Source organism: Ipomoea nil, unplaced genomic scaffold (assembly GCF_001879475.1).
Source record: "Ipomoea nil cultivar Tokyo-kokei standard unplaced genomic scaffold, Asagao_1.1 scaffold2705, whole genome shotgun sequence".
NCBI classification, from domain to species: Eukaryota; Viridiplantae; Streptophyta; class Magnoliopsida; order Solanales; family Convolvulaceae; genus Ipomoea; species Ipomoea nil.
Genome location: NW_017619133.1, coordinates 3,352,449 through 3,362,003, shown reverse-complemented (window position 1 = coordinate 3,362,003; position 9,555 = coordinate 3,352,449).

The window sequence follows — 9,555 nt, the reverse complement described above, 5'->3', positions numbered from 1 at the left end:
AGCCAACTGATCGTTAGTAAGCGTCTCAGGGGTCCTTGCACGGTTTCTTGGTGGTGCCATCCTAGATTTTACAGGGTTAACATCAGTTATAGATGTGGGTCAGGAACAGACACCCTTACCTGGTGTCTTAACTACAAGAATAAAGGCTAGACAGAGAGCAAGCATAGGAAAACTTTAACAGAAAGCGATAAATAAACTCACAATCTCACCGCGCGTCCTAAGATCCTTACATCCTAAGTACTTAAGCACCTAGAATTCAAACTTAGCATCTTAGAGTCTTATCCTAAAGGCATTAACCTAGGGTCGAACTTAGGCTCTGATACCAACTGTAACACCCCCGATTTTCAGCATATTTTAAAACAATTAAAGCTTACGTAATATGATAAAACTATCATTAATACCCAAGATAGAGCGGGAGCTACACATAATAGTTTTTGGGTGCTATTCCACATCTAAGCTAGAGAACCTAGATGCACAGGCTACCAACTAACTAACCATATTTGAATACAAAACGGCTCACAAGCCATCAAACTAAAGCTAATTACTAACTAAGCCAGGAACCGCAGCTCCGTCTAGCGCGCTCACGAGCCAACTAATCAGTACCTGAAAAACATGCGGTCTAGCAACTGTTAGCGAATAATGCTAAGTAACCCACTCCCATGCGTTGAGTACAATATATATATATATATATATATATATATATATATATATATATATATATATATATATATATATATATATATATATATATATATATATAAAAGAAAACAATTTTGAGACTTGGGAATACATAAATATAGTCCTAAACAACTCTAGCTTTCAAATCAGGATAAGGACTCACGACATACCATTAACATTGACTTGACACGACAATATTACGATACAAGCATGCAAACCATGACCACAGGACAAGACAACAATAAGACCACAATAATACCACAAGACACATCACAATAACAGACCACAATAAAACCACAAGACACGTCCATGTTCCAACCTTATACCAAGTTCCAACATTTACTCATCTCCATCCTTATATCAGTTCCAACCTGTACCTCCAAGCCACCTTGTACTCCACCAGCCTTATCCCTCCGGAGCAAAGCTCTCCACCTACATTACCTCCAACATACCACCGATCTCTTAGCACAGGCAGCGCCACTACATAGGTACCACAGCACCGTAACATAAGCACGCGCAATGCAATATCATCAGCACACGTAGTGCAAACCTGATCGTACTGCAGCACGATAATCTAAGCACACGCAGTGCAATATACCGCCAACATATATTTTACCAACAATCCCATATCTTTCATCACCCATGGACATCAACACCACATTCAAGACTCACCAACAACTTCATCAAGGGATAACCAGGGAAAGGGAACAACATATGAATAGACTCATAACGACATGTGAAATCAATATAAACATACGACCTACGGGGAATAACATTGATCATACTTTGGACAAACACAATACAAGTTTAGGCCACATGCATAATCACGACTCACAAATCCTATTTACGGTACCTAGGACATCATTCTAGACTTACCAACATCAAAGAAGACACATCGGGGCATGGGGTTCGACCAAACGGAGATTGAACGACCCCGCACCGGCCCGTACCAGCGGGCGGTATGGCGGGTGGACAACCACCCGTCGCCGGCGGAACCTCCCATTCCAGCGGGTGGTCGTCCACCCGCCAGCTGCCCACTGGAACACTTCGCCGTTCCGGCGGGTTATCGGGTGGGGGTTCGTCCCCCCACCGACTACCCGCTGGAACATCCCTTCTTGGCATATTTTCTGCTACGGGATTCATCAATTTTACCCAAATTCAAGTCCAAACCCACCCAAAACTCACATCAACAATTATGGGGACTTGAATACACAGAATGACTCAACGAACAACATTATTGAACCCTAAGCACAAGCTCTAAACATACATAACCCAAGAATAAGCATATAATCGCCCAAGAACATCAAGAACATCAAGAATATCAAGAGATCACAATATAAACCCTAAATACAAGCTCTATCAACGCATAATTACAAGACAACACATACCATCATTCAAGGATTCCAATAAATCATAACATAGCAAGGAAAAAAGGTTTTGTAAGACATGGGTTACCTTTTAGCTTAATTAAACTTCTCACAACTCCCTACGATCTTTTCTCAAGGTTTCCTTCCAATCGATCCTTCCTAAGCTCGGTGATGGGGGAATTCTTTGGCTGGGTTCTTGGGAGGGATTTTCGAGTATGGGAGAGGGAGAGATGGGTGGAGAAGGGTTCTAAGTGCTTTCTAATCCCCCTTTAAATAGATTTAGGATTCCCAATTAGAATTTGAATAGTATTGGGCCTACCTTCTTTATTCTAACGAGCTTAAAGGCATTTAATGCTGACAAGGACTGTGAACCATATCAATTAATTAAGGGATCCCGGGCCGAATTGAATCCTTTTTCTTTATTCCTAACAGAATTAATTTAAATAATTAATTCAGATTTAAAGGGTGAAATTAAGGAGTGTTACAGCAACAGTATATGTTATATATATTACTGCTGCGCCAACGGCACCAAGTCGCTGCAGCATTGTGTGTGTGTGTGTGTGTATATATATATATATATATATATATATATATATATATATATATATATATGAATAATTAATTTGTAGAAAATAAAAATGAGATATTCTTTGTTTGAAGCGCAGATGGCGGAAGGAATTGCAGATGTCGAAAGAATTGTAGATGGCGGAAGGAATCGCAATGCAGATGGCGGAAGGAAAAATAGCATAAAATGTTTATGTTAAACAAAAGGGTAAAATAGAAAATAAAATAAAAAATCTATTCTTGAGGATTTAGGAATATGTTAATACCAAGGGAGGGACAGTAATAACTATTACCTTATTTGGAGGAATGGGCTATTACCATGAATATTATTCCTGGGAATACAAACCGTTGCCAAACAAAGGAATATGTCTATTACTGGGAATGCTATGTCATTTCAGGCCTATTCCGTGAACCAAACGGGCCATAAAAGTAAAACAAATCAAAGTTACGGACCGAAAGTGGAACAGATGGGACAATCCTCAAATAAAAATGGAATAAACTTTAGAGCATCTCCAATAATTGTAGTTTTTGAAGAGTTTTTGCAAGTATGAGTAGGAAAGAAAATATGGGAGGGAATGGAAAAGAAGAAAAAAAAAAGCAAAACAAATGTGAAAAAAAAAAAAATTAAATCTTTAGATTAACGCGCCCAGCAGTGTACACACCTGGTTGGGCGCTATGTTGCGCCTCACACGCCACAAATGGCACTATTATTGCGCTATTGTGGGGGCCACTTCATTGCCAAAAGAGTTATATTACATGTACTCTCTAATCTTACTCCCAAAATTTTTACTCCGTGATGTGGCGGATTCTGATAAGTTATTTTTTTATGTGGGTCCCAATATAAGTATCTACATAAGGTTTTGTGTTTGGGAGTACAAAATGAGAGTATATGTAACATTTTCCTTGCCAAAAACCAAGTGCTTGCAGTGTGCACTCAAATCTTTTCTCTCTTCCGCATAAGCAAAAATCACAATTGGAGATGCCTTAGAAATTGGAAATTCGGTAACTTTTCAAAACTCTCTCATCAACCCAACAATAGTACACACTGCGCCGAACCGGTACGTACCATACCAAGAATTTGCGGTTGGCCTGCACAGTTGCAAAGATTGTGCAAAGATTTCAGATGTTGGATGAACAGCTAGGGCTGTGAAGCAGAGGCATTGCCATTTCAAGAAAAAGGAAATGGATCGAGGCCAAAATAATTAGGGCAAATTGGAATAGATGAGGCATTGCCTTTATACAACAGATTAATCTATGGGCTCCTGTTATGGCTATATATACACCACCCCCAACCCTACACGTGTTATTACATTGCTATAAACAAGACCATACAGATATAAGGGTGGTGTCATTTGACCAACAGCATTGTCACAAGAGAGAAATATACACCAATCATATGTGCTTCGAACAAAGCCATGTATGACATTTACTAAGTAAAGAAATTCTTTATTTTTTTAAAAAATATAAAATAGAAAATAAATTTACTCGTATATTCTTAAAAATAAGAGTAGAAAATGAAAAATAGATTTTTAAGTAGATGTAGTTAAACGGTTTATCTTCTTTACGTAAAATTTTCATTTAAAACTCAACTGTTGGAGATGCTAAGTATGGAAACCTTGCCAAGGATCTTGTGATCCAGTGGCACCAAGTTGCTCTCTTATATAGGAAGTTGTAGGTTCGAGTCTCAGTGAAGGCAATATTGACTCTTTGTGCTTCATTAGGTTGAGAAACTAACTATATATGAACAAAAATCGTCATATTGTGTTAGATTGGTGGGTAAGTATACTATTGATTTGGTACAAATATCTATACTTTGATAATTTTTATAATTATAAACAAATACTACATTGTAATAGAATAATAACATTCAAAAAAAAAGTATGAAAACCTTTTTAAATAGAGTTTGCCGATAAAATCGTCATATTGTGTGAGATTGGTGGGTAAGTATATATTGACTATTGATTTGGTACAAATGTCTGTACTTTGACAATTTATAAGTCTCGAACGTGCTCAGACTTACAGCTGTGCAACTGTGCGTGCATCACTTTTATCATATCGTACTATGTAACTGTGCATAACCTGGAAAAAATCTTGCAATGTTTTTACAATAAGGTTTCGTTTGGTGCAAATTAAATAAAAAATAACCTTTACCCTCCTCCTCATCACCTTATAGCTAGAGTACACCTCTGGTCTATCTTTTCGAATAATGGTGTGCCAATTTCATTCTTTACCACAAGTAGATATCCCCGCAATCACCTTACAACTACCTTTTTATCTAATAATAGTATAATACTTTTACATTTTCCATGCCCAAGAGTATGAATGACAATTTCAATCCGTCCTGTGGATATTCAAACGAATTCACCTCATATAAATTATTTTTTTTTTTTTTTGGGTGATAGTGGATGGTGGATCAGGAATGGATCTTAAAAAAAAAAAAAAAAAAAAAAAAAAAAGTAAACTCACGCTGGATCGAGTGGCAATTTATATCGTGCACCACGGCGCACATAGCAATGTGCGCCCAGACACAAAATGCACGGGTTTCTTGCTGACGTCACTCCATCCGTCCGAACAGACCAAACCACATTATGTGTATTCAGCTAAAATTTTATGTGTATTGTGTTATGAGTGTAAGTGTATTCAGTTAAGAGTTTATGTGTATTATGTTAACCAAACCCCTTTATGTGTATTCAGTTAAAAGTTTATGTGTATTGTGTTATGAGTTTATGTGTATTCAGTTTTAAGAGTTTATGTGTATTATGTTAACCAAACCTCATTATGTATTCAGTTAAAAGTTTATGTGTATTATTTATTATGTATTATGTTAGATTATGTGTATTCTGTTATGAGTTTATGTGCATTCGAAACAGAAGATTTTTTTCTTAACAACTTAACAAAACGATGTCGTTTTGGGAGGCGCGGGGAGCACAATGCTTTGTACAAATGGCTGCTTTTTTTGACTTTGCAAGTTCTCACTTTCTAAAAATTTACAAGTCATATGGAGAACAAAAAAAATTTCAAAAGCAAAAAGAAAAGATCACCTCACGTTGGAAGTATACTACTTGCAGGGATGAGGTTAGGCCATCAAGGATGGGGATCGCAAATTATGCCGTGAAAACGTGTTCACCATGCTTTCTGAACACGTTTTAAAATGACGTCATTTTTACGAAAAAAAAAATTTAGTTAATCTGTTGTTAACGTCGTTTTGCATTCTATGTTCAGATTATGAATTTACATTTATTAAATTATAATTTTTTTATGAGATTATGAATTTACAGTTATGTAATTATGAATTTTCTGTAAATTCATAATCTCATAAAAGAAAAACATTTATTATGTTATGAATTTTCTGTTATGAGATTATGAATTTACAGTTATGTAATTATGAATTTTATGTAAATTTGTAATCTCATAACAGAAAATTCATAATCTCATAAAAGAAAATTCATAATTTCATAACTGCACATTCATAATTTATGAGTGTTGAAGAAGCTTGCGCAAAGAGGAAGTGAAACCGCTAAATGTGAAAATGAAGAACAAAAGTCGCACTGTTAATTAAAAAAAAAAAAAAAGATTAGTGGAAGATAATGGTGCCACTTACGGGCACCATTACCGTTTGGGACCGTGTTCACCATCCATGGTGAACACGGTTCCATGACATAACGATTGGATGGGGATCGTAATCTTGTGTGGCTTTGTCACATAAGAATTTTATTTGGGTTGATATACAATTATATAAATTATAACAACGAATGTTATATAGTGTAATTGATGAAATGAATTGGATCGATTATGTTTTTTGATGTTATCTTTGCTTGAATTCGAGCAAATAATTGCTCAATTACCTGTGCGATACACGGATAAATTTTTATATTATATATTTATATAATAAAATTAAAGATGAAATTATAAACAATTCTAATATTTAAAAGTGTACATTTATTTGATTATAAGATTAGTGCAAAATTACCACTCAATTAATTGCATAATATATGACTCGTTTGTCTCCAAATATCTTTAAAAAATGATATGTAATATGATTTATGTAATTATATTATTACTAGAATAAATATGGGAAAATGAGAAATAATTTAATTATAATTATTATAAAAATAAATTCAACGACCCATATTTAGCTTAATTACCATAATAATTATTAGAGAATTATTATTAGGTAATTATATTAATATCTGTGCAATTATACTTTTATATCTTAGTACTATTTTTTTTTTACGCGCATTGCGTGAATGAGATAATGTCCAATAATTATTTGTAAATAAGTACTTCAAAGTATATCAATGCAATATTATATAGGAGATGTTCATGCATATGTAATTGAATGTTGAATTTGTTTATTTAAATCGTTATTCAAAGTATATAAATGCAAGATAATATATGAGAGAATGATTTTTTATTTTTTTTGAAAACCAAAACACTTTCATCATTAAATCAAATGTTCAATACATAATGAAATAGTATCAAGCCAAATTGAAAAACCAGAATTAGAACGAGCTGCCCTTACCAATACATGAGCGGCTCTATTCACTGATCTTGAGATAAAATTAATAGACACACTTTCATGGTGTCGTTGGAGCTTTCGGCATTCGTTATGAGAGAATGATTATAATTGTAACTAAAATAAATGTTTGCAACTTTGTAATAATGCTAGTCTAAATACTTAGTCTAAAAGTGATAATTTAAATAAATACTACTTTTGGTTTAAATTTCTCTAAGTATTCTTAATTCTCTTTTGGATAGCATTGTCATTGTCTTCATCTTTAGTCTTTTTTTTTTGGTAGTGTGTCATGTGCAATTGAGTTACTGGTGGTAGCATAGAACGAGGGCATCATCATGCAATGAGATTATGGTGTATGAAGTTTTAGATTTGTCTTGTTGTGTATATGACTGAGATCTTAGTTGTACTATGAACTCTTTATCTTAGAAGCGCTTGTTGATATGTGGTAGTGGTAATTTTTTCAACAACTTTGTAATTAGGTCGCGCAGGTCTCACAATGATGTAAAAACAATTTTGTCCGATAATATATATATATATATATATATATATATATATATATATATATATATATATATATATATATATATATATATATATATATATAAATATAATATTTGTAAAGTAATGTACAATTATACCGCGCGTTATAAAAATACATACAAAAAATATTAATACCATAATGACCTAAATCATTATAATAATGCAAAAGCATAATTGAAATATTGAGTTTTGTTCTAAATAATAAAAAGAAGATTAAATAAACGAAAAAAAAAAAACTTAACCCAATTTTTTTCTTAAATGCAAGAAAATGATTTTCAAAGTTCATGATTTATAATCTTTGAGACTCAACTTTGAATGTTTGGCATTTAGTCGGGTTAATTATTTGACAAAAGTTTATGTTAAATTTTATATTGTATTTATTTTTTTAATACTTCATATATTTTAATATATTCGTATTATATGTTTAACAATTATGCCAACTTTGATTGGGATGAGGTCCGAACTTAAGACCTTTCTTATAGAAATTAATGAGTAAGTTAAGAATAATAAATAGTTAACGGAATATTCCGTTAGTAAAGTATATACTAACGGAATCAGGGTTATTTAAGTAAAAGGAAATAATATAATAGAGCGTAAATAAGGAAAATCATTAAAAAATATTAAAATTAAAATAATATGGACCATTCATTTTAAGAAACAATTTTACCAACATTTTTTTTTTTTTGTTTCAGGCCTAACATTATTGGCTCTTATTAAATTTGTAGCTATATATATTCCTTTTCACCATAGACTTTACTTTTTTCCTCATCTCCCATATATGAATAAATTAATTGTAATTATTATATAAAAAAAATCCAACAACACATGTTTAATTGTAATTATCTGTGTAATTATTATCTTAATAATCATAATAATTATTAATCAGTTATACTAATAATTGTCCAATTAATTCTTTAATTACCATAATAATTATTAGGTAATTAAACTAATATTGTGCAATTATACTTTTATACTAATATTTTATAGATTTCTATAAAATTACCATAGTAATTACATGGAAGAATAGTAATGATAATTTATTTTATTCTCATAGTATTATATATATACATATATATATATATTTAATAATATTTTAAGAATATTTGGATCGAAATACATTAAGCACACAAACCACGCACCTTAAGCACAAAAACCACGCACCTTAAGTTTCAACAACTACTCACATTAAGCACAAAAACCACGCATCTTAAACACAAAAACCACGCACCTTAAATTTGACCTGGATGCAAAAATTACCAAATTACCACCGCATATTTTTTAATGTTGTTAATCCTGGACGTTGATTTAAGTAAGATCAATGGCTCAAATTTAATCGCACAACCGCACGGGAACTGAATTATATATATATATATATATATATATATATATATATATATATATATATATATATATATATATATATATATATATATATATATATATATAGTTGAGTTCAAATGAGAGCCACTCTTAATATGTGAGAATGTGATGACTAATCTTGTGCGTTTATTTTTTCATTTCGATGGTCCATATTTGATTTCCTAAGATGACATGAATTGAATTTTTTTGTTTTTTGTTTTTTTGTTTTTTGTTTTGTTTTGTTTTGTTTTGTTTTTTTTTTTTTTTTTTTTTTTTTTTTTTTTTTTTTTTTTTGTTAAAGTGAGGGTAGTAGTGTCTCTTTCTATTTTTGTTATGTATGAACGCATGAGTAATACTTGGTCAAATTTGTTTCCTATTTTCATGGAACATCACCGTTGCGATTTGGAACTGCGATTTCTTCATCATCGATCTAGTGTTCGTCCATAGAAAGCGATCAATATTTTTTATTTTTTTTACTTGTTCTTTTGAGTATAATATTGCCTATATTTGGATGTTAGGGTATATATACAC